The 25,805-nt window shown below is 35.4% G+C and overlaps 1 pseudogene; it reads right to left on the bottom strand.

The window, feature by feature from the left end:
* The window catches only part of LOC114608443, a 201,911-nt pseudogene extending 177,370 nt beyond the window's left edge, over positions 1-24,541 (bottom strand).
* Between the last annotated feature and the right edge of the window lie 1,264 nt (positions 24,542-25,805).

Here is a 25,805-nt window from a genome sequence, read left to right as displayed (position 1 = left end):
TGGTGCCAGAATCCAATTTATTTTAATTTAAGGTTGATGCTAGTTTGAAAAGAAAGATGCATCAAAATAATATTCAATAGATAGCTATATATCCACACAGGCACATGCACACACAGACACAGACACACACACATACACACATGCACACACACACACACACACACACACACACATACACTATGGAGAAAAGGTCCTAGGTATATGAAACAGGATAAAGAAGAAACAGGTATATTAGAGGTGTACCTACAAAGCTGTCAATCTACAAGTGTTTGACAGTGGGAAATTTCCTTGGCAAAGAAAAAAATCTCTGGGAGATTTAAAGATCCAATTGAAATTCACCCTGCGAATCGCCATTCCCCACGAAGGCCCCTTAAGCTGAGACAGTGAATGAACACAAGTCTCCGTAACTGGGCCAGCGCTGACAGCCTTGGCACCGCTCTTCATATTCCAGCTGCCTCTCCTGTCAGCTGCTGAGCCTGTGGGACCCTCAAAGGCCTGGGGAGAGGCAAGCGGAAGGTTTTTTCTCAGGGCCTTGTGAACTCTCGGCTGGGCTACAATCTAAGATGTTCACTCCATCAGATTCCCTCTGAGCTTTAAATATATATATATAAAACCAAGAAAGCAAAGAAGAGAAAAGAAAAAAAAAAGAAGAAAGGCTGACTTCAAATTCATTTTAGGATTAAAATCTATTATCCTTTCTGTTTGGGTTCTTTACAATTTGAAACACCTTTCCTTTAATCACCCTGTACTGGCACTCAAGTGCCATTGGTGGATGGACCAGCAAGATTGCTCTTTACAGCTAAGGCCACCTAAGAACAGCTTGATTCTATTGCTTTGGTGATCAGCACTTACTATTCTCAGTTCTCATTTGATTCTTTTACACTCACCCCCTTGATGTTGCATTGCTCATTGGTCTTGACATATGTCTATACTGTCTATACTCTTTTCTCACTGTTCAGCACATGTGCAAAACCACTAGATTGAGAACCCAGTCTGCTGCCTTCTATTCCTGGATTTAGTGCATTATCTACCCACAGTCTTGATTTGAAAAGGATGCCTTACCTATTTCTACTGGGATTCGATAAATATTAGTCTGATATTCTTGTTATACCTGAGATGACAATGAAATTAATTCAGACATAGGTTTTAAAGCTAGCCTGCTCAGCTATGGCTAGGGGTCAGAGTATACTTGCTAACTCTAAACATAAAAGCAAATCTAAAGCAAAGCCTGAATGACTTTGTAGCACCTGAAGTAGTATAAAGATGAATATATAAACTCTACCACAATCAAATTCAATACAAAGTATAATTTAAAATAATATCATGTGTAAACATATTCATAAACATATATGGATAGATGGATGGAATGATAGATAAGTAGTTAGTTTTCAATTCCTCTAAACACTCAGTGTTTCTATTACTGCACAAACATCATGACCAAGATGCAAATTGGGGAGTAACAGGTTTATTCAACTTACACTCCCACATTGCTATTAATCACTAAAGGAATTCAGGATTGGATCGCAAGCAGGTCAGGAAGCAAGAGCTGATGCAGATGCCATGGAGGGATGTTCATGGCTTGCTTCTCCTGGCCTGCTCAGCTTGCTTTTTTATAGAACCAAAGACTATAAGCCCAGGAATGGCACCATCCACAAGGGGCCCTCCCACCCTTGATCACTAATTGAGAAAATGCCTTATAGCTCGATCTCATGGAGGCATTTTTTTTCAACTGAAGCCCCTTTTTTCTGTGATAACTCCAGCTTGTGTCAAGTTGACACAAAGCAACAAGTAAAGGTACATTGATAGATAGGAAGATAGATAGATAGATAGATAGATAGATAGATAGATAGATAGATAGATAGATGATAGATGGATGGATGGATGGATAGATGGATAGATAGATAGGTAGATAGATAGATAGATGATAAGTAGATAGATAGATGATAAATAGATAGATAGATAGACAGACAGACAGACAGATAGAGTTTTAACTCAAGGCAGAATATTTTTTTCTAACACACAAAAGCTCATGGTTTCATCTCTGGCACCACAAAAGGAAAAACAAGTGTACATATACATGACAAACAATAATTTGTGTAAAATATATTATCTCATCTTAATATTTAGGAAATTATTACAAAAAACTTCTTAAATACAGTTATATTTCAGAGTGTTTCACTTGCTTGGCCAAAGTGCTAACCTTGCTTCTGTTGGGTAGCAAGAATAATGACACTGGATCCCAGGCAAAGGCAAATGTGGCAAGACCTGAGTTTTTAAGATTATTAGTCATTTAGTGACTTGCAAATCTCTGAGCCAGTCTCCACAACATAATCCTAAGCAATACTCTCCCTCTACATATCACAATGACATCCCTGGGGATAGCCACGGCTTCTAGGTTCTATTTCACGTCAAAATGTCTATAACCAACTAAAAGATTGCTGCAAGAATTGTCAGCTACATTCTTCCTTGAGAACAAATTACTAAAACTCCAGAGGCTTAATTTTTTCTGTCATCTTACTAGAGGGAAAACAGCATTTCTGTACAAACTCTGTTCTGAAGTCATTTTTGAAAGTACAGAAATTAAGTTAGAATCTCTATTGGACCTAATTACTTCCGTTTGCACCACAGTTGTTGAAGCATCTCAGCTTAGGAGTGGATATGTCACACAGTTGTTTCTGAATTGAATTTTTTCAGTTCTCTATAGGCAATAATATATTTCCATTATGCACCATTTAAATTAAGTTTAATTCAGCAAGCATTTTCTGAGGGCCTATTATATGTCCAGCACTATGTTGGGCATGTGTATGGGCGTCTGAGATGAATGAGATGCAGCTGTTGCCTTCCAGAAGCTCATGATCTTCCCAGAGATTGCAACCTTCCAGAAATTATCTTTGAAAGAACGTGCATGGATATGATGGTCAGATTTAAAAAAATAAAATAATAAAACAAAACATATAGATGCAAGAAGGAAAGAGTAATTAATTCCACTCTTGAGGTTCAGTACAATTTTATTTGAAGTGAAATTAGAGCTGCGTTTTGTGGCTTCAATGGATGCTGTATTTTTTTTTCTAATAATGAAGGATAGCAACAGAACAGAGCAACCAAGTAAAAAAAAGAAAGAATAGTCAGAACACAAAGACAAAATTCAGGAAGTAATTAAGGATGGGGAGTGCCTGAAAAAGTTTTGTGGGTGCAAAGATTAGCAGTCACCCAGTGAATCTCTCAAGATAGCCATCAAATTATTTTTAAAAGAACTATGGAGGATGAATTTGATGGAGATATTGGAACAAGAGAAACAGCATGTTAGAGAAACCAAAGGACTGACAATGTAGACAGATGCTGAAAGACAAAACAATTCCAAAGGCAATTTCAAAGAACCTACCATAGAGTGCCTTCACAAAGGTTTACTTAGATTAACGGGTAATGAAGTGCTTTGACAGAAAATGCAAATTCTTGAGAGATTGTTAAGAGGTGATATATATTTACTTTATGGATATTTGCAGGCTGAGATGTTTGAGGACAGCCTGTAAGAGGTGCAGGTACAAGGAGTAGAATCTAAGAAAAAGGTCAGGACCGGATATCATCTTCTTATAGATTTCATCTCCCAAAATTGAATAATGCTTAACTGTTCAATGTATTATCTTGGGAAATGTATATTTAAATTACACCAGCATTCTCAAAATTCTATATGTTCTCTGAACAGTGAGAAATTTTTTGCTCTGTAAGCACAAGGCAATATCAGCACCTTCACAGAGTATGGGAAAGTGACTACTTAGTAAGTATGCTGATATGCTTCCTGAGAGCCTAGGATGGGCCACCTAATAGTGCTTACATTTAACTTGATGCAAGATCCTGCCCTTGAATAAATTTAAATCTAGTAGAAGAAAGGATTTGGAAAGTGACAGGAATTAGAAAAAAATAATTAGGAAATTGCACTATGCCTGGTATGATAAGTAATGAAAATTCTAGAGTAGATGAGGAGGTAGATACTGGAGAATAACTTAAACCTTAGTAAACAGACTTCCTGAAGTTCAGAAGAAAGAATAGATCTTGAACTTAGAGACTTTAAAATAGAGCAGAAGAATGTATGCATTTTATACTCTGTGTCTGTAATCACAAATTCCAGAAATAATTAAGAATAACTCATTCCCTTTGATATTGTCTGTTGTTGTTGTTCCTTGTAGACCAGGCTGACCTCTAGCTCACAGAGATCTGCCTAACTCTACCTCCCACATACTGGGATTAAAGGCATGAACCACTACCGCCAGGATGTCATAATCTCTTTTGAATATACTGCTTTCCCTTTGCTTCATGGAATGATTTAAAAGGAGGCATGTCTGTGTGTTGAGTTGACATAGAATAAACTGGTCATTAACCTCCATTGTTAGATTGGCTGGATTTTGGGTCCATTTGGGAAGCACATCTCTGGGCATGTCTCTGAGTCCATATCCAGAGAGATTTGAGTTGAGTGGGAGGGTCCACTGTGATGGATTTTGCACCACCTACGGGCAGCTATTCCAGATTGAATAAAGAGAGAGAGAAGGAGAAGTGCTCTAAGCATGAGTATCAATCTCCTCTGCTTTTTTAGCAGATATAAAGTGACTAGCTATTTCACAATCTTGCTACCTTGGGATCCCAATCATGAGTCAAAATAAACACTTTAAATTTCCTCAGTCATTTAGTGTGTCATAACAAAAGTGCCATTGTCCTCTGTATGAGACTAAAACCAAGCTTTATCAGACAGTTCCCTTCCTTTACAGGATTCCAAGGCAAGGATACATCTGTACTCCGATTGTTTGTAGATGAGAAAGATTACAGTTCCACATATACTTTCTAGTACTGGGAGACAGAAAGGATTTTTTTTGTCATATGGAAAATATCTTGGCGTCTAAGTTACTATGCATATAGTAGGTCCACTAGGGGAAATGACAATCTGTGAGCAATACTTCCTGTGCAAAATCATCTACAAAGACCTCATTTAATATGCATACAGGAAAGATATGTTAACAAATTGTGGCCCTACCAAACTGATTTTAAGCACCGATTTGAATCTTCTATATACTGCAATAGATAAAATTATTCACTTCTTAAAGCCTCCATTTCTTCATTATACCATTTCTAACACCAAACTTCATAATAGGGTTTACATAAAGATTCTATGAAATTAAATATTTGAACCTCCTTACTGCAGAGTCTAGAATATGGGCAGTGCTTAATAAATATTTATTAACTTAGAATCTGAAATACTTTGGAAATCTTGTCTGGCTGACATTTGTTGTCTGCCTCATGTGTCCATGTAAATGCCAAAGAACTCCAAAATCCAATTCTCACCCTGGCTTCTTTTCCTAAGGTTCAGATACACATTTTTTTTTACAGCCAACACACTATCAATGATGGATGGTCACCATAAATACCTGAAACAGAATAGGAAGGACTAAACCCCTGAGATTCTTCCCCAATTTTCTCTTTCTTGACACCTATCCATCTTAGTTGTAAAATGCTAAGTCTCAAATATCCCAATGTCTTCCTAACCACATTCTTATTTTTGTCCACATATCCCCTGGCTCTCTCCCTTTGAGTCATAACTAACACTTGACTACCTTTGTCCAATTTTGTTACAACCACCATTATTGGAGCTTCCTTTGAACATTTGGCTCTAGTGCTATTATGGGATCATATCACAATCTTTGCTTAACTATTGGGTCCCTAGAGTTTGAAATGGCAAACTGAGTACTCCAATTAAACTCTGAGAACTTAAACTTATCATTTTAGATTATACTAAATACTCACAAATAGATGTTCTGCTTTCTAATTTTTACATTATATTTTAAATGAAGACTATAATGGTTGAATAAAAAGGGGTAGTTGTGCAACCAATGAATAGTACAGGTTGAAAACATTTGAGGAGAAATGTCAGAAATGTTCAACTCAGAAATGTCATAGCCTAGAAATTCATAACTTGTGAAAGCTATGGCAGTTTACTGAGTTTGGCTCCTTTGCTGGTAACTGCCAGCAATGTGGAAAACATACAATCACAAAAAAATTGAAAAAGTTACCAGTTTATTAATGTTCACAATGGGTTAGCTAGAAGTGAAAAGAAAACTATTGGTCAGTTGCCTCAAGTACAACAGAGAGGAAGGTTAGATATAAGATGGAAATTCAAACATGCAGTGAGAGCGCTGAACTGCCAACTTACATAAATGTGGGAAAACACAGGTTTCAGGATTGTCTGAGCGCTGCTTTCTAATCTAAAGCAAGCCACCGTTATATCCCTACTCATTGTGTACCTTTTCTGTATTTGTATTACACAGTGGAACCCTCAGCATGTAACTTATATCCCCAAGTGGACGTAAGTACATACTTTGTGCACTCTTTGGGTCAAGTTGTTTTTATATTTTCTACTTTATGTCACAGTTTTAGTAAGCTCTATGCTTATTAAATAATGAGTGAGCAGACTTAAGTCATTTGGAGGTTAGAGAATAGTTTATACTTTATATAATGGGATACTTACAACATATGTGAAAAAGACAGTATCTGGCATAAAAGGAGTGGCAGTGAAGGGAGAAGGAAAAATGGGAAAGAGATAGACCAAGATGGACCAAGAACTGCCATGTCCCACGTTTCCATGAAATTTGATGCATTTTAGCTTCAGCTACAGCAGACAGAGTAAGTACATGACCCTGAAGCCACCTGTCTGTCCCACTACAGCCACCAGACCCTCATTAGTCCCATGTTTCTGTGTTTGCCCTCTTTCTTCAATCCCTGGTCTTCTGCCCTGTGAGCTGAATACCTGCATCAAGTTTCCTCAGCCCTCATCACTGTATGGCTCAACTTGCTATTCTAATTGGAAGCAGGGGGTTATAAAAGCCAAGCTCCAATAACACAGTGGCTTTTTCTAGTTTTGTGTGCCATTAGGGAAAGCTTCAGGCTGAGGTAAGTCACTCTAATGAGTCAGTGGTCCCCCTTCTAGACCTATTTTCAACATAGAACAAGGTGGAGTTATGATGTCTTATGTCATCAGTTCCTAAACCAAGGACTATTCATATACAGTGAGCTTCATTAAAAAAAATCAAAGAAAGGAAAAGAAATGAAAACAAAGAGCCATGACTCCTTTGGATTTAACTCTCAGACAGTTTTATTGCTGGAACATCACCTTAAGCCTACTGTGATGATGAAATAAATATCTTCAAAGTAAAAAGTCTGTTTTGTTTTCTTCTGCCTTTGTCAACTCATTGTTACTACCAAGATACTTTTGTTTTGGTTGTATTTTCCTACAAGATTTTTAAACTTTTTCTTTCCCCTTTCTCAACACACAATGCCACAAATATCATAACTAAAATAAACATTTTACTTTCACTGGACATTGCCTTACCTTAATTTTAAGCCCAAAAGTGCCATAAAATTTTGAGAATTAGGAATTGTCTCCCTTCGTGTTAAAGGTTATATAACTACAGTTTGGTTTATATTAAATATAAGGTTCACCACATGATAAGTAAATATGTATGAGGTTGTCTTTTTCTTTTCATTCTCTGTGGTATTTTATATATAGTAAGTGTCTAGTAATTGGAGTATGTTTGTTTCACCCATAGCATATAGTTCAGGAAATTTCTTCAACTCAGTGATGTTTGTTGATACAGTCTAGTGGTCCTGAGCTTGCATCTACTTATGGCTTCTCTTTACTAATGTCCTTACCTGAGAAACTTCACTGCAGTCATTGGACAGAGGTCTCCATTTGACTGAATTCCTCATTAGCAAAATGTTATTGGATATTTTATTTCTGTCTTCTGAGAAGCACTGTCACCACTGTGAAATCTCGGTTCAAAATTAAATCAATACAGACTCTATACTTTTGCTAAATTTCTACTTCCAGTTGTTGGTGAAAATAAAGACACTCAGCTCATTGGAATTGCTTCAGAATTCTAGTTCATTTCTGATAGTTATAAGGTGGATGATTACCAAAAAAGACTCATCTTTCATCTTCTTTGTGAAGATAGGATAGGGGAAAGACAATTCCAGAAAAAAAATTGTAGAATAACCGCAGAGAATACCAGAAGTAATTAAGGTACAAGAATATGTACAAGGTGTAATAAGAAGAAGAGTGGGAGATTAAGAAAGAACATTCAGGAACATCCGCAGAGCTCTTACGTCATGAGGAGCCCCATAAGAACAGCCCCAGGTGTCATAAATACTTGAAATCTTAACATTTTTGTGAAGGTGTTTGTTACATCTTATTAATTCAGAATACCGATGAAAGTTATGATCAGAACAGTAAATGGAAAATAGTAATACTTACAGACTAGTTCCTTATTTAACAGATTACCTAAGTTTTTGTAAGTTATTTTAGAAATTGGTATATAAGATCTTCATCATATTCATAACACTGAAATCTATGTTATGCCTGCTTATGGTTATACATAAGACTTCCTTTTATAATAAGCCAGATTTAAGTAGAATATCAAATTTTAAAAACACTCTGGTACAGAATAGTTATTATGAGTTTTCATAACCCTAAGATGCTTTTCACTCTTAAGAGCATATCTCATTTTGACAGTAACTGATCATAATGAGCTGACCCTCCTGAGGCAAAGTTTGTGATTCTGAAATTTTTTTCATTACCTTCAACAACTTAATTATAAATTAATATTTATCAATTCTGCTGATATCCATGTTACCGCTCATTTATTTACCTGTAAGAAATCAATTAATATCAAATTTTAAGCTGATAATTAGTATATATTAGTTAAAGGCTCTTAATTGGTGTTGAGTAGAGAATGTATTTTTTCTGTTTCAATATTGGATTAAAAGTTACATTTCTTATTTTTAAAAGTAGAATATTAATATTATACTCTTGTATTATATTCAATTACTTAACATTCCCACTTACATATATTAAGATAGAGAAAGAGAAAGCCAAATATTAACAAACTTATGTGTGTCATTGTATTTATATGTGTGTGCATATATGCTATGTCTCATTTGGCAACATATAAAATTTAAAATATGTAAGGAAGTGGACTGAGTTATATTCACACCATTAGTATGCTATTAAGTTTCAAGAAAAATATAAGTCCTTGTCAAAAGTATGAATGAATTGTGAATCACAATATTAGTCAAAAGAACAAACTTACATTTACTTTAAGAGCGTAAAATTCAAAAATTATTCTTATACACATAAACAGAGGTAATAGAAATCAGAAAGCATGAGAGGCTTCTTAGAAATGTCACCCTTCTAGTATGTGCCAAATCTGGGATATTTGCATAAATATGTTAAGTGTGTGAATGGATCAATCAGTGCAATTATTATTTTTGCTATAAATACATGTACATATGCACATATCTATATATAATTACCTTTCAAAACTATGAAAACATTAATATTTAAAATTTAACTTTAGTGCAAGTATAAAAATAACTACTTGCATATAATCAACCACTATACAACATTATCTGACATCAGTAAGAATCACAAAAATTGTAAATAATATACAAATTTTAAAAAACCACTTTTCTCATGTGTCTAGAGTCTCATTAAAAAATGTATATATACAATAGATGTTGTGCAGCAAAATTAACAGTATATTCAAATTTTCTCTTGCCTTTAAATTTTGATGACTTTGATCTCTCATCTAAAACATGGTTATATCCCTTTAATTAGGCTTATTTTCTAGTCAAATATATCTGCTAAAATGTAATCATCAGATGTAATTATTATTTTTTCTCATTAGTTTAGAAGAATGGAAACAGAAGGGAGAATTAAAATGTTCATTTGTAAACAAATCACTGAAACAAATCCCTGAAGTTATACAATTGGTGTGTGTGTCTGTGTGTGTGTGTGTGTGTGTGTGTGTGCAAGAGATAAAAGCTTTGCATCTCATATGCTGTGAACTGTTATATATGAAACTTGCTCTTGACCTAATTCTAGCCTGGGTTTGGTATGTATTTCTAATCCCAACTATCATAAATTATTCTTTTACATGACCACATTTATTGAGTGCTCTTTACTTAGGGGAAAAGACTGGGTTGGGCAGTTCAAAGACCAAAGTCTTTATTTAGAACTGAAGTAAGGATGATGGAGATAACAGTGGCCACAGAACATGTTATCCATCATTCTTTCTGTTGAAACACCAAGACAAAGTTTAAGAAAGTTTAAGTAGAATTGTTAAGTAAGTTCTTTCAAGGGGTAAGATGGGCATTTGAATCCTGAATAATTGTAATATCAAAAAAAGTATTTTCTATAGAGTCTTTGCACTCAACTGTCACTTAAATAGGCTGTTTCTGACCATACTTTTTTCCATACTCGAGCTACATTGTTTTGAGCCCAGTTCCTTCATTGTCCAAGGAATGGACAGATAAAGAACTCTGTACTGAGTATATTTATTGCTGTTTATGCATACTTGTATTTAGGGCTGATCATTTGGGATGGAATAAACTTTAGTTTCCTGAAGAAAACTGATTCTCCAGCATTCTGCAACTACTGACCACCTGTTCATTTAGTAGTGGTGTGCTGTGAAATTTGTTCCATCTGTGTCAGGATGCCGACTATTATTGTCTTTATATAGGTGTTGGTTAGAGAGTTCTACTGTAATTTCTAGGGTACAACTTCCTTGTCGTGATTAGATGACCGTATCTCTCAACAAATTTCTCATCCAGGCTTTCTTTTTACTCTTGCCAGATGTTTCTTAGATGTAAGATTTGCGTTGTAGATGTACCAATGAGAGTTGCATCACCCATAATCACTTTTTCTATATTAGAAACTTCTTTGATTAGTGATGAAAGCAACACTTATCTGTGAGTATTAGATGATTTAGAGTATATTTAGAAATAAGTTAAGGAAAATAGCAAAGCAAATTATGCTCTAAGGTCTACAAGCTCTCCAATCATGGGTACTTGGTTTCCATACTGTATGGAACATGATTTTTATTCCACTGAGATAGCCATTAAGTCCAATTAGGCAGTTGGTTAAAAAGTGGCATGCTTATATCACTGGGGATAACTTGTTGGACTCTCAGTTTTGTGATCCTTGAGCTTATAGCTGGGTGGGACTATTGGATGCTTTTTTCCCTAATAGCTGTGTAGCACCTTTGGATACTAAGAGAGCTGGTCCTAAAGCAGGGTGCTTCCAGGTCATTTCTAACATGATGATATCCTTTGTCCAGTCTGGGCTTTGTCTTTAGCAGTAGTGATTTACGATTAAGTTCTGTTAGATAATGAAGGGCAATCACCCCTCCTATTCAAAGTCCTCGTTTTTTCCTTTCTGCCTTCATAGCATCCATGGCCTACTAGCCACCTCTCTAAAGCTATTCATATTCCAGATTCTTCCATTGGCCTTCATGCATATCTGTTTTCTTCAAATACTTCAGGTTATATACTTAAGCCTAAAGATTCATTGTTAGGAGTCACAAATTTGAGAGAATATTTAGTGTTTCTGCTTCTCGGTGTGGGTTACCTCATTCAGCAGAGTATGGTCCACTTTTATCCATTTACCAGAAAAATATTATTTCTTTTTTTTCTAAATGAATAGAATTTCATTTTCTATATGTACCACACTTTCATTATCCCTTCATCACTTGTAGTCCATTTACATTGATCATTTTCTAGCTATTGTGAGTCGATTAGCAATGAATATGGCTGAATAAGGATCTGTAGAGCCAGATACAGAGGTATTTGAGTATTTTCCATGGAGTTAGTATAACTCGGTAACATTGTACATATATATTTGCCTTTTTGGAATTCTCTACTCTGAATTCCATAGTTGTCAAGCCAGTTTGCAATCCCACCACCAATGAATGAGGATTCCGTTCCTTCCCTCATAGACACAGTTGTTTTCAGTTGCTTTCTTGATCTTGGACATTTGGACTTGGATAATATGAAATCTCAAAGTACATTTAATTTGCTTTCCCCTAATGACTAAAGATGCTGAATACTTTTCAAGAAGTTGCTTAGCCAGTCATACATCTTCTTGTGCATAATTTTTTAATTGCACTATGTACGTATAGAAGAATCATAGTATATAGGGCTTGGTTCTCTCTCCAGATCCAGGCGTCCAGTGAGAGTGATGAACCTTGCAGTTGATGAACAAAAGAATTTATTATAACTGTGATCAACACATATGAACTAGTTTAGTTATACAACTGTAAATGTTGAGGTAAATGTTTTAGCTCTTTCAATGATTTGGTAGTCTCAGATTGACAGCAGTCGAAGACCCATGCAAAGTGCTGACAGCATTTAAGTGTTTTCTGTTGTCTAAATGAATTCTTGTCCTCTTTTGATCAACAGTATTGTGTATTCTGAAACAAAAGACATGTGGAAATTTCAAGGGAGGACAGGAAACTTGTTATGAAATTAGTATGTTTTGTCTTTGTTAGTCAATTGTTCAAGTCACTCTCATAAAGAGTTTCAAATAGGTCTGACTCACTTCAGTCGTGGTTGTTCTGTAATTACACAGTCATTATCTTTGGCTCCAGCATTCCCATCTGGGACTCACATTTATGGTTCAAGCAGTATCTCAGCTTTCCAATGTCTCTTACTTTATAAAACCACTGTGTGATTTAAGAAGTCAATAAAGAGACATAGCAGGTACTAAGGTGACACTTTCTTAATCTTTCCAGTGGTTATTTTCATATGGTTTGTGATACTACTGGAAGAAGGAACAAACTATAAGCAAAGAATTAGGTGCTTTAGTGTCCAATTGGAGATTATTTTCAATGAACAAACTTCCCCTACCTCAGCCAAATTAGAGCCCAGCATCTACAGAGAGAATCTGTGCCTATGGCTAGAGCACAACCAGTTTATTAAAAATGTAAATCTTATTCCATTCATCATCATTAACTCCAGCAATTGGCCAACATATTTAAATGAAGCAAATTTTAAACACTTCAAGAGCAACTAGCAGTTCTTCACGACACCAAGAATAATATCTGCAATTTAAGAAAATTTGTGTCAACCCAATTTAGAGGGAATAAAAATGTCATGAATCAGATCATTTTTCTACAGTAATTTTGTGTCATACCAAACCCAAAGACTTGCAGTTACTAAATGGAGAAAATGAATTAAGATTTATCAATAAATGAAAGTATCTCAATCATGTCAATGAGCCCTTCACACAGATTGGAATTTCAATGTGATCTCACTTTAAATGTACAAAATAGACTTTAAGTAACCCCCCTCTGAAATCCTCTTCATATTTATCCTTGGTTGGCTAACTGCTGGACTCTTTCTTGTGTATGAATAGAGTCTGTTTCAGGCATTTATTTCTCACAGATTTCCATTTTGACTTTCTCTCCTATGCTCTGGTTAATGGGTACTTAAATTAAAGTGGTAGCCATTTTGCTTTATTACTTTAATTTCTTTCAAAGTGAGTTCCATTCCTCTCTTATTTCTAGTTCAAAGACAGCATATAGTCTTAATAAACTTCAAATGTATTTGGATAGCTGATAAATTTAATGATCTCATCAACTTAAAAAATGGCAAGTAAAAGTAAGTGATCTTGAGAATAATTAACAGAGCCATGATGAGAGAGGAGAGAATTGCTCAGAATAAATTGTGTTGCCCTTATTTCTTTTGAAAGTTACAGTGAGCAAGTGAGACCTTTATTTAACCTTTATTTGTTGATGCAAATCAACTCTCCATACAGACTACATTTATCTCAGAAGTTGAAAACAATTTTAAAATATAATATTATTATTTCTGTATTTTTATCACCTAGAAAATGAAGATTTTAATCAGATTATTAAAACTACATTGGAGGAGAGGAGATAATTAATATGAATTCATTATTCCTGTCCTAAACTAACATAGTAGCAAACTTGTAAGGCCTACTTTATGGGTTTACAAGTGCTTACAGTTTCATTCCATTATACAGTATTTGAATTCTTCTATTTCATTCAGTCTTCTAGGAGAAATCATACCATGAACCCTGCATAAGAGTTGAAAGAATGAAGGATTAGGAATTCCTATGTCTAAGGATAAAATAGTATTTATTACCATATTTGAAAGGACTGTTATGTATAAAACCAGTAAAGCAATGATTAATTAGTTTTATTGCTTTAAAATGTTTCAAAAATCATCCTTATATCACTGGTACTGAAGACAGTTCCCATTTTGTTAACACTGACCCACTGTTGATATTTTGTGTTTTACTACTTTTGGTCATGAGAAAAGTGACATTGCCCATAATATGGACAATGATAATACTGAGATAGAATCTCTATTTTTTGTATCTTATGACACGTAAGTTGTAAAAGTAAGCAATCTGATTTCATAAACCATTCCTAAATGCTCCGTTCTGCTGCCCACAAGTAGTTAGTAAACACACACTAGCCTACATGTGACTGCGAGATGTTCAGTTAGTTTTCATCTTAGTTTTGCTCTTTCTGTCTTAAATTGTATGACTTCACAAGAAAATCTTGTGTCTAAAAGTAAATTTGAAGTTGCATATTAATATTAGTTTATATATTTTGATTTGACTGGCTTTCTCATTCATATATTAGATTTTGGGGATTTGAGGAGAGGGTGATTGGTGTGGAATTATGTCTTCCCACTTGATATTTTTTTCTACTATCACTAATACATTAGTAACCTCAGTTGGGTATATACATTATATTAAGGTAATATAAACCATCACTCTTGACAGTTAATGTCAGATTGCTTGAGTGCTGACATTACCCCCCAGAAATAGTTCATTAGTAACAACAAATGAATAATATTTCACTGAGCTGAGATTCACCCAGGAACTTGTGATAGTTGTCATATTTAATGCTTATTCATGCTTGAGAGTACATATCTGAGGAGGAAAACAGTCTGTGAAAGCTTCTGGTATGCAGCAATTACACAGATGTGTTCAAGTATCATCTGAATCTTATCACTTGCACAGTCATTACTACAATGGGAGGCACCATTTCTGAGGAAGTTTTGTGATAGGCTAAGTCTTCCAAAGCATATATCTGGTACTGGAGTAGATATCTTAGATTCATGGATAGGAAAAGCATGTCAAGAGTTTTAGATATTTTGTTTTTCTTTATACACATGGGTTCAGCCAACCTGTATGTCTGCTCAAATGTAGGAGGTACACCATTTCGTAGTTTTCATGCTGGAGTTAGTGTCTGTCTTCATCAATACTACAGTATTCTTTCTGTCTACTTTAAGCTTCTCTTTCTGTTTGTTTTCTTTACAGGACAGGTTGCTTTAAAACAATCTTGAAATAAAAACAAAAATATTATCTGTATTTTAAATAAATGACTTATAACCTAGGTTTCAACTGTTATTTATGTAGTTAATAAATATGCCTAGTTTTATTGCTTCTTTTTATGCCAGGATTGTTTGATATTATTTGGAGGCCTGCTTTCTTCTGAAGGGAGCTGGAGGAGCAGGTGATCTGAAAGAAGGGAGGTTCAAGGATTGGGAAGGAGGAGAAAGAAGGGAGCCTGCAGTTGGGATGTATTGTATAAGAGAAGAGTAAATAATAAACAATAAAATAACATATGTGCTTATTCACAAAATTAGGGATTTCTATTAAAATTTCAATTCATGCCTTTGATATTTATTATGCAGTTCCTATTAACATATAATATATCAGATATTGTACATATTCTAAGATAGAATCTTTTCAACACATAAATGAAAACTGAAATAGAAATAGTAATAAACCACAATTAAATATCACTTGGAAAGTATGATTGTAGAGGCAAGTCTCCTGAATAATAGAATGGTGAATTTAAAAATAATCTCTTAGACTATTAGCCTTTCATAAACAACAATGAGTCCTATTTGTTCAGCTGGTGTTTTCATATGGCTAGGGCCAAATACTGAAACTGTACTGTATTGCACATAGGGTAATGAAAGCCTAGATAGAAATCATAGGAACCACGAGAATTCCCACTAGAATGCTGTCCTACAGTAAAGACACCTGCTTTCGGATGCATGGAAGCTGTGCTGGGAGGTAGAGGATGAAAATCTGATGAAACTATCAGTAAAATATTTATAGAAGAGGAAGGATACCATAGAGAGTCTGACAGCGTCATACAGGATGACACAGAGCATCTGACCCATATCAGAGTTGGTAGAGGAACAGTCGCCACTCAGTACGACTATACTCCTGTTTCCTCACTTCTTTGCAGAGCATGGATAGGACTATTGACTTTAGAAACCATAAGGCAAGGAACTGAGAGCTTTTTTCTTCCACATTGTATACTAAATAGGTAGTTACGTATTTCATTTTCCTAATGATATTTAGATCTTACCTGTAGATGGTAGCTAGAATCATATATACCTGAAGGGAAGACACTATGTGTTATAGGAGCCAGGGGCCTGGGACCATTAAGATGGCCACCATTGTTGCTGTTCTAAGCACTTTTTATTGCTGACAGTGTTATTCTCCTTTCAAATTTTATCCCATCAGCAGAACTTGTCCTGTGTTGTTTATGGCAAAGACTACTGTATAGCACTTTTCTACTCCAATTTCTAGTAGAAAAATAAACCATTGGAAGGCATAATATTTTAGGGATTTGAGTCATACCTAATTTTAAATACTTAAATATGGGATTTTCATTAACCTGGAGGTCCTAAAGTTGGTTGTTTATTGCCCATTGCCTGTTTTATAAGGCATCTATAACTGGTGCATATCTTTTCCAGACTTTATGGTCACCTTTTCTCTCTATTTCTTTGCCAGTGCTGTAATAATAATAATAATAATAATAATAATAAAAGGCAAGAACAATGAGACTTCAGCATGGTCCTTGATGCCAAATGCAATCAGTTCCTTAAATGATCCCTGTGTTATCCTGATGCCCGAATGCTCATTTCTGACTGGATTATGAGCATAGATCAGATTCTATTTCCTACATCCATGTGTTGTTACCTTACTTTAACTTCCATTTTTTGACACTTCATTATATGAATTATTATGTTTTTGTCACCATAGTTCTACTTCATAGTATTGGGATTCAAACAACCAGCATGGAAGAGATTTATCACGATGCAAGTAGCCCATAAATAGGATTGTGTTCATGCTGGGCTATTATAAAATGCAATTACATGGACATATGGCTAATATTGCTCTAGTCAGAGTGGATGAAGGTCATCTAGTCATCTATTTGAAATGACTGTTCCTTACTCTAACATCTATCTACTCGTACCTCTCCCACAGTGAGTTCTTTCTTAACATAAGATACTGATTGTCATCTGTGGGGGGGTTTAATTGATGGCAGCATTGCCACATTTTGCTACAGGTGATAAATCTATCACAAGGAAGATTTGCAAATTGTATATTTGATTGTTATTGTGCACAGGCAACATGGCTGTTACAGCCATAAAATGTTGGCTACCATAAGAAAATGCCTTGGGAACAAATCAAGCACAGTAGTGCAAGAAACCACAGTGACTTGAGAAAAACAGGCCTCCTCAGAGCGTAAAATACATGTATCAAAATGTAAGATGAATTCCTTTTGTATTTTTTTAGACACACTAGATATTGATTTCTTCCTCCTGCAGCTCTTACCTACATCCTCTGATACCCAACAGCCACTAAAATCCTCTAAAATTTAAGATGGAAATGTATTTATAAATGTGTGGATGAACTTGCTTGTAAACATTAAATAGGTGCACGTTTTAATATTTATAGTAGTACATCCAGAGACATCTGCATATGCCTTTCTACAGTATCTGCTATAGATTGTAACTGACTTCATAACGTAGTTGAAAAAGCTTAGTGTGACTTACCATGTGGCACAAATCTCTGCAGGTTGCTGGGAAATATTCATTTAAAGTGTTTTCCTTCTGAAGGAGCTGGTGTACTTTTCTTTTTGCCCATTCCATCTGAGGTCATTACTGCACATTATCGCAGAGGCATGCATGGGGCAGGTTAGGCACATGGATGAGTGCTAGAAAATAATTGTAATTTCACGTCTTCTCCTAAGTAAGCATACCCTCAGGCCAAGTGGTAAAATACCACCTCCGCCAGCCTCAACATCCATCACTGTAATGAGCTACAAAATCAATCTGTAATTGACAAAAGCATTTTTAATCAAAGTATAAGGCATTTAGAGTCTCCAGACATGGCCTTTTTTGTCTTACGTCAGTATTTACTTTACAGCAGGATGAGAGGTATTTGATTTTGTTCTAGAGTGTGAGTTATGTTTATAAAGAAAGAGAAATGTGCTTTGCAGAAACTCTTCATACCTACCCATTCCACAAAATGGCATATTTTCTCATGGCTTCTCATAATTATACATTCACATAACCATGTTTTTATATATTAAGGGAAACAGAATCTGTTTTGAGGGTGTTTATTTGAATGCTATCAATTGTTTCTTTTCAGCAAATTGCTCTCTAACTGCAGCTACTATTATCAATATAGACCTGGAATCAAACAGGCTCTTCTCCCCACCCTCACCCCAATCTCAGTTTTTTTTTATCTGTTTTTAGTGATATGCATATGTCTCAAGACTTCCCCTTAATAGTATTGTTGTTTTTTTTTTTCCTTAGCCAAATTACTCCCACTTCCCATCAGAATGGTATGGAATATTTTAGATAACTACCCATAAAACATTTTAGCGTGTTTCCAAGTGGTGGTAATTATAGCCAAAGGCAACATATTTAGGATGAATTCAATGACTTTCTGGGCATCAGTTCTTATGTTTTTATGGGATCCGCTCCAGATATTTACTATCAACTCTTCAGTGTAGGGACCACATTAGGATCATCTTTTGGAAAGACACCTGTTTGGATACTGAGCCATATTCAGCATTGCCCAGGCATTTGGTCTTAGTAGATTTGTATGAAGAGAAATTACATCAATTTCTGGCACAAGAAATAGTGGATTTTTCAAAGAAAGTTGTCCAGAGATTTCCCAAATAGTGAAACAATATTCAACATGATCTGATATTTCCATGTGTAGAGTTTATGGTAGGTTGTGCTTGAGTGTTAAGAGAATGTTTGGCAAGTCTGATGCAGTTTTGCATGTATCAACTTAAATGCTAGCATATCTTATCTAAGGGATTGGAATATCTCAATAAATGTCTATTTTTAACTGGTTTGTACAGCCCTGTACTGATTAACTTTTTAAGAACATGTGACCTATATAAATTGATAAATATTGATAGTAATATTACATTCAGGAAGTGGTTTAAGTATCTCAAATACTCTACTTGAAGATTTGTTTATATCATTACAAGTGATTTTTTTCAACAATTCTATGAATCAGATGCTACTTTTATTGAAAAAAATGTATGGGTATCAAACAGAATAGCAAAGTAATATAACTTCTCAAGTAACATAGCAAATGAATGAAGGTTGTGGGTGACACAGGACATCTAATTCCAGGACTCGGTTTCTTAAACTTTGAACTATGGAAGAGCAATGTAAAGGTCAACTTGAGCCATTAAGTATTTTATGCTTTTCACTGTTTTCAGTCCTACTCATGAACAATCACATTGATTTTTTCTTGAAGTGCATGGAGATTGTACCCAGTTTATGCAAACACACACACATATATGTTATATGTATGTATATATATATATATATATATATATATATATATATATATATATATACACATATATATATATATATATACACACACAATTAGTTATGGTTAGATTTTGTGATACTCGAGAATATATATTAATATATGTTAAGGAAACAGAAACTATGTTTCCATTACAAGCATATTAATGTTACTGCATTGGGTCTCATGTTGCTTTGGGTAGGAAAAGAAATCACATTTAAAAAACAATCACATTACTCCAATAAAGCTTAACTGTTCATTGAAAAGACAACAGCTAAACATGATTAATATCAGAGTAGAGGTAAATTAAATAATACCTGTACTCTAACAGCTAGCCTTTAACTAGCTTCAGGGCAGTCTGATGAGTCTTAAGTGAAAATTGAAATTTTTTGCTGTGTAAGAGTTGTGGTGTGCCTAGGAGCATGGAGAGCAGTGTTTATCAGGAGGCTTGGGTTAAACAACATCTTGTTCTCATTACAAAGCTAGTTCTTATTAATAGATGACTCCAACTTTTCAACATCTCTTATATTAAATATTATACCTCATAAATGAATCATAGATAATTCATGGGTAATTATTCACACTTACATATTTCTAATTCCTGAATATTCTCAACAGTAGCACAGTTATGGAATCTTGTGTTAAAAAAAAATGTACTCTGTGAGCTGGAAGAATGACACAGCACCTAACACGGCATACTGTTCTTTCCAAGGACCTGGGTTCAGTTCCCAGTACCGACACTGTGCCTCACTATTGCCTACACCTTCAGGTCTACGGGATCCAAAACCTGCTTTTGATTTCCAAGGGCATTGTCGTCACATATAACACACACACACACACAAATGTGTTTAACACACACACAAATATATATACATATACACATACACATATACATACACACACACACACACACACACACACACACACATATATATATATATATATATATATATATATTTAACTTAAAAATCTAAAACAGAAAACTTACTTGTTTAGATAGGATATTTTAGAGCAATAATAGGACTCTAGAGTATGTGTGGTCTGTTCATAGATGTATTGATTTACTTATATATATACAACTAAGTAATAATTTAGCAACTACATCTTAAGAAATAAGTTGAAATTGGTATTGTTTTCCTTCCTTATTTGTTGGTAGTTGGGGAATTTCTGATACATTTTTGGATATTTTATTGAATAATTTTGTTCTTAGACAACTTCACATTCCGTGTGTGTGTGTATATGTGTGTGTTTATCTCAATACCTTCTCAGCCTTCCCTCACTTATGTTTCATCCTTATTAATCCATATCATACCTACCACTTCCCTTGCCAAATTAAGGTTTATGCTTTGGTTTTGTGGTTGATTTGGTTTTAATTTATGATGTCAGACCAAAGACATTTTTGGTTTTGCAAACATATTCTAAAGATTAAGGGCTTATACATTTACCCATTAATTTAAAAGTACCCACTAATTTAAAAGTACATGTAACTTACTAAATAGTTCCATACTCCAATCATATTACAGTATAATTAAATATGCTTGCACTATTGAATGTCTTATTTTAAAACAGCTGTTTCACATATATTACTGTTGAAATTACTATCAAAAGAATACTCTTTCCTTCTATCTATTCATTCCCAGTTTCAACCAATTCCATAGCTACCTGAGCAGTATTGAAATGATTATAAAGCATATCAATGAAATTTATATGAGGGCAAATACAATAATGGATGGCTGTGAATATAATTACGACTATGAGAATCTAGGTGCAAACTATTCTTCAGCCTCCCCTAACAAGCGTGCGTAGAGATTGCACAACTTAGTATAACTGAAGGCACAGAAAAATTAAGGAAAAGTCTTAAAAAGCTCAAAGAGATGAAAGTGAAAAGAAATCTATATTTTCATTCCAGTAGAGATAAGTAGCATGGTGCCTATCTAAAGCCATTATTGGAATTGACAGGAGTTAGAATTCATGGCCACCTATTGACCTGAACTAGACTCTCCTGAATGACATTCGGATCAGAGTCACAATAAGAGGAAAGGGTGCAGGCCTCCACTGTCAGTTCCCATGGAATCTGTACTAACTGGGAGAGTCATTAGCTTCCCCTTGAATATTCATCAGGATTGATATGGCACATTATGGTTCTCTGCGCCGTCGCTGCTAATGAACTGATCACAAATTCTGTGGTAATTAATGAGTCTATCAAAGGCCATTCACAGTTTTTCAACTTTAGAGAAAGAAAATCTCAAGGCAAAATAAAGTAAAAAAATTCTGCAAAGCTTTATATATCTTTTGGAGCTCCTTCTCTGTTCTTTCAACTCCTTGTTATTCCCAGAAGCAGCTTGCTGTCAGACTGATACTGCTGATTGCCCAGAAACTAGCTATAGATTAAGAAAAAGTTCAGGGATCCTATGCTCCAGTGTCAGCCTCTGTGATAACACAGTTTTTAAAAAATGGGTTTTTAGCTACTGGGCCTCAATGCTAATATTTAAGAAATAGTTAAAATTACTTCAAATACGAGGTTCAGAGCTACTATGGAACATAGTACATTAGCAGAAATGCTGGGGTACAGAAGCCAGCTGCTGCAGATATATCAAGCCCTTCAGAGACTTTGTTTGAAGGTAACAATAAATCAAATATATTATTTCACTCGTTGATATCTTTTACTAGCATACATTTTTCATAAGTGAGATTCTGCACAATAAAAAAAAACAAAAATCTTAGAGCTTTCTGTGTTTTAAATCTATTGTCCCTGACCTGAATCTCCCTTTTTATCCTCTATTGTCTTCTTATATAGTGATGTTGAAAAAGAAAAACCTAGAGATTGATGCATACATGTGGTCTGGCTTCTGGTCCCACTGAAATCACTAACAGCTGAGTCACCTTTAGTATGTGTCTGTATCTCTTTAGCTCTCAGTTTCTTCATTTATGTAATGTAGTTCAGTTAAATGAATTATCTCTTATTTTCTGTACAATGACCTCTTTTTTACTATTGATTTTCATATAATTTGTTAATTACTTATTAAATTAATGTAATTTTCTCATTTGTACTCATCAATAGTTTTTTATTGAATCTATACCAGAAAAATGTAAAGCAACAATAATGACCGTAAAAGTATTATATTCAATAATGTGCTTGTTCATATGGCCTTTTAAAAATAAACACTTGATTTTCACTGGGCCTTTCAAATGTTAGAAAGAGATTCTCTGGTCTTCTCAATACTCTAGTGGACTTTGAAGGGACAATAAACAATGAAGATGATGAAATACCAGAGTGGACAACTTGTAAGTCTATGCCAACCCCTTCTGCGCTGTCTGCTTCAAATAACAGGACCCTGTGCATTCAATCTCAGCACCACATGTTCAGAGTTAGGTTTTTATCTTAAAAGTCCAGTGCCCAGGGGTTGCAACTGAGCTCTGTAAGGACATCAGTTTTCCCCATTGGGCAACTGATATTTTCATTGAGAAATTTCATACCCATTCACACACTAGTATGAAAATATTCATACATACATACCCAAAATATACCAAGACAGTGTGTATGGTTAAATAGTTAAACGGCCTAGGTGAATGTTCTCAACAACTTCTAGTACACTTCCTGAGGCCACTATTACCATTGTCCAATAATGATCTTCACAAGAAACGTCAGTTGTTAGTGTTTCAACTAATATTACTTGTGAGCCATGCAGGAAATCAAGCATTCTGAGGGTATCAACGGCTACTTTGTGCTTGGGTTCTTTAGTCAATGCGGATAATCTTCTAGATCCAAGACAAGCTATGATCTCTACATCTGAGCTCCCTGACCCTACCTGCCCTTATCCTTCCTTATCATCAGGATTCCAGGGTCACACTAAACAGCTTGTTGTTCCTGGGTATGCTACTTGCACCAGTCACGACAGCTACTGCGAAACACAGCCACACATCCCCAATCAGTACACTATTGAGGTCCAGACCTATATTCCTTCTTCATACCCTGCCCTGACACAGTTACTCTGATCTTCCATTACTCCCTCCACCCAGTTCTCTTCCTTCCACAGATCTGACCTTGTTTAAACCTTCCTTTACCATTTTTAGAGACTAGTAAATACATGAGAGTTCTCCTCCTCCATGTCTTTGCATTTGTTGAATGACTGAATGAATGTCCTTCAACTAGCGGATTAAGGTGTTCAGGCATGATGGTTACCAGTTAGAAAGAAATTACCACAGAACTGTATATCTTTATTCCCCACTTCTGGAATAATTAAAGGAGAATTATCAAGTTGACTTCTTAATTGTATTCCTTGGGAAATTTTGCTAACAAGAGTGAGTTTTTTAGTGAAGCAACAGAGCAAATTTGAGGAATTAAGACAAAAAAATCAGATTTACAGAATTAAAAGCAAACTGTCGCTGTTGTTCGTAGTGTTTGCCATTTTTTGGTTTCTGAATAGATTCCCTTGCCCTGCAACTACATACTGAGTTTCCTTTGGAAATGTGGAAAGACGTGATGGAAGGAGAGAGTTCAGAGTGAAGATAATTCTTGGAAATACTTCGAAGAATTCTCAGTTATTATTGGAGAATCTAAAACACCCAGCTGCCCAGTGAGCCAGCACATGGGTCACTAAAAGGCCACGCTGTTTCCACCCTGGCATCCCTTTCCTTTCTAAGCTTCCTGTTTTGTCATTACAACCTGTGGTTAAAACTCATCCTCTCACACTTTAAAACCTCTTGCAATGAAGTAATTAAAATGTGCACAAATGCAATATCTCATTAAGAAAGTAATAAAATCATAATCAATCAGAATCCCTGAGAAGTGTGTGAAAGTGGAACAATAAAAATGTCATTATGTTATTGGTCTGGGAATGGCTCTTCTTTCATTTATTAGAGGAATGTTATTTTTCTTGCTGTACTTCTCTGTCATTTGAGATTGGCCTTGTGCTAACCTAAAATATCACAGAAGCATGAGGAAAAATAATCACAGAAAAACAACACCGTCGCCACTTTTTACACTATGCAGAATGTGTCTCTCACCCCTGGACTGCACTGTCTCTGGCTTCGTTCCATCCCGGTGATGAGAGATGGTATAAGTGTAGCTAAAACCCAAGGCTACAAAGTCATGCGCTGTGCTCCCTTCTCCACCAATCACAAGCTGCTATTGACAGCCATTATCCTCTTTGAACTCACTTTCATGTGGTTAACAGCAGCATCTGCCTTGGAGGGAAGTTTTGAAAATGAATGTGGTGACAGGTGTGAAGTGCTCACCACAGTGGCTGACAGGTGAGCACCACTGTGATGAGGGGCAGCCACCTCTGGTCCTTCTGCTCCATTCATTTCCTGCAATCTGCATCTCTATCTGCTATGTTTCGGACACGTGAGGGCACCCATGCATGCTCTGCACTCTCATTTTGTCTCTCTGTCTCTCTGTCTCTCTGTCTCTGTCTCTCTCTCTCTGTCTCTCTCTCTGCCCTAGTCTGAAGCCTCAGGGAAGCATATATATATATATGTGTATGTGTGTGTGTGTGTGTGTGTGTGTGTGTGTGTGTTGTATGTATATGTGTATGTGTATGTTACAAACAATAATTAGCAGAGGAAAATGTGAAATAAGTATAGCCACACCACAAAGGCAGGAATGTTTGTTAAGTCACAGCTCAACTCAAACCATAGCACCACTGTTTTCAGATATAGGTAGTCTACACAACTCCTCAGGTACTAATATGATGGTGGAAGGAGACTATTAATACTCTTGGGTCAATTTTTCCGTGTTTATGGATTTCTATAGGACAAACAAACAATTGTCTTTTGGTGTACCAATTAAATATGAAGCAATAACAAAGCAAACAACAGACTTTTGAAGGGATCACCTAAGAATAGATTCTGAAAACAGTAAATGCTCATTTTTTATGTATACCATTGGTTGTTCGGAAGCAGTTCAGAAAGCACAACACTTCTTTTGGATGTAGGAGGGATGATCCCAGACAGGGATTTATTTGATGCTATCCTTATGGTTTTCCACATTGATGATATTATTATTGCTGCTCTAGATCTTAGCTAACAGTGATAGTTTTCATCTTAAGCTTTAGGAATATAACCATTCATGTTTTCGAGCTACGTCCTGAGTGAATGAATGATTTAATTAAAGTCAGTTACCAAAGAAAAGTTATTAGCTATTTCTTTAAAGATGTATAGAGTTAAATTTTAAACCCTAGCTATGTTATGTTTCCTGTTGTTATAAACACACTAGCCTTGCAAACAGATACTACACCCACTGTTCCTTGCACTAGCTTAGTCCAACCTCAGTTGAATACTCCCCAGGCCTTGCTAAGTTATG

This window comes from Grammomys surdaster, unplaced genomic scaffold (assembly GCF_004785775.1).
Source record: "Grammomys surdaster isolate TR1022 unplaced genomic scaffold, NIH_TR_1.0 125901, whole genome shotgun sequence".
In the NCBI taxonomy this organism is placed as follows: domain Eukaryota; kingdom Metazoa; phylum Chordata; class Mammalia; order Rodentia; family Muridae; genus Grammomys; species Grammomys surdaster.
The sequence above is the reverse complement of the archived record's forward strand: the minus strand, read 5'-3'. Positions and strand labels throughout refer to the sequence as shown.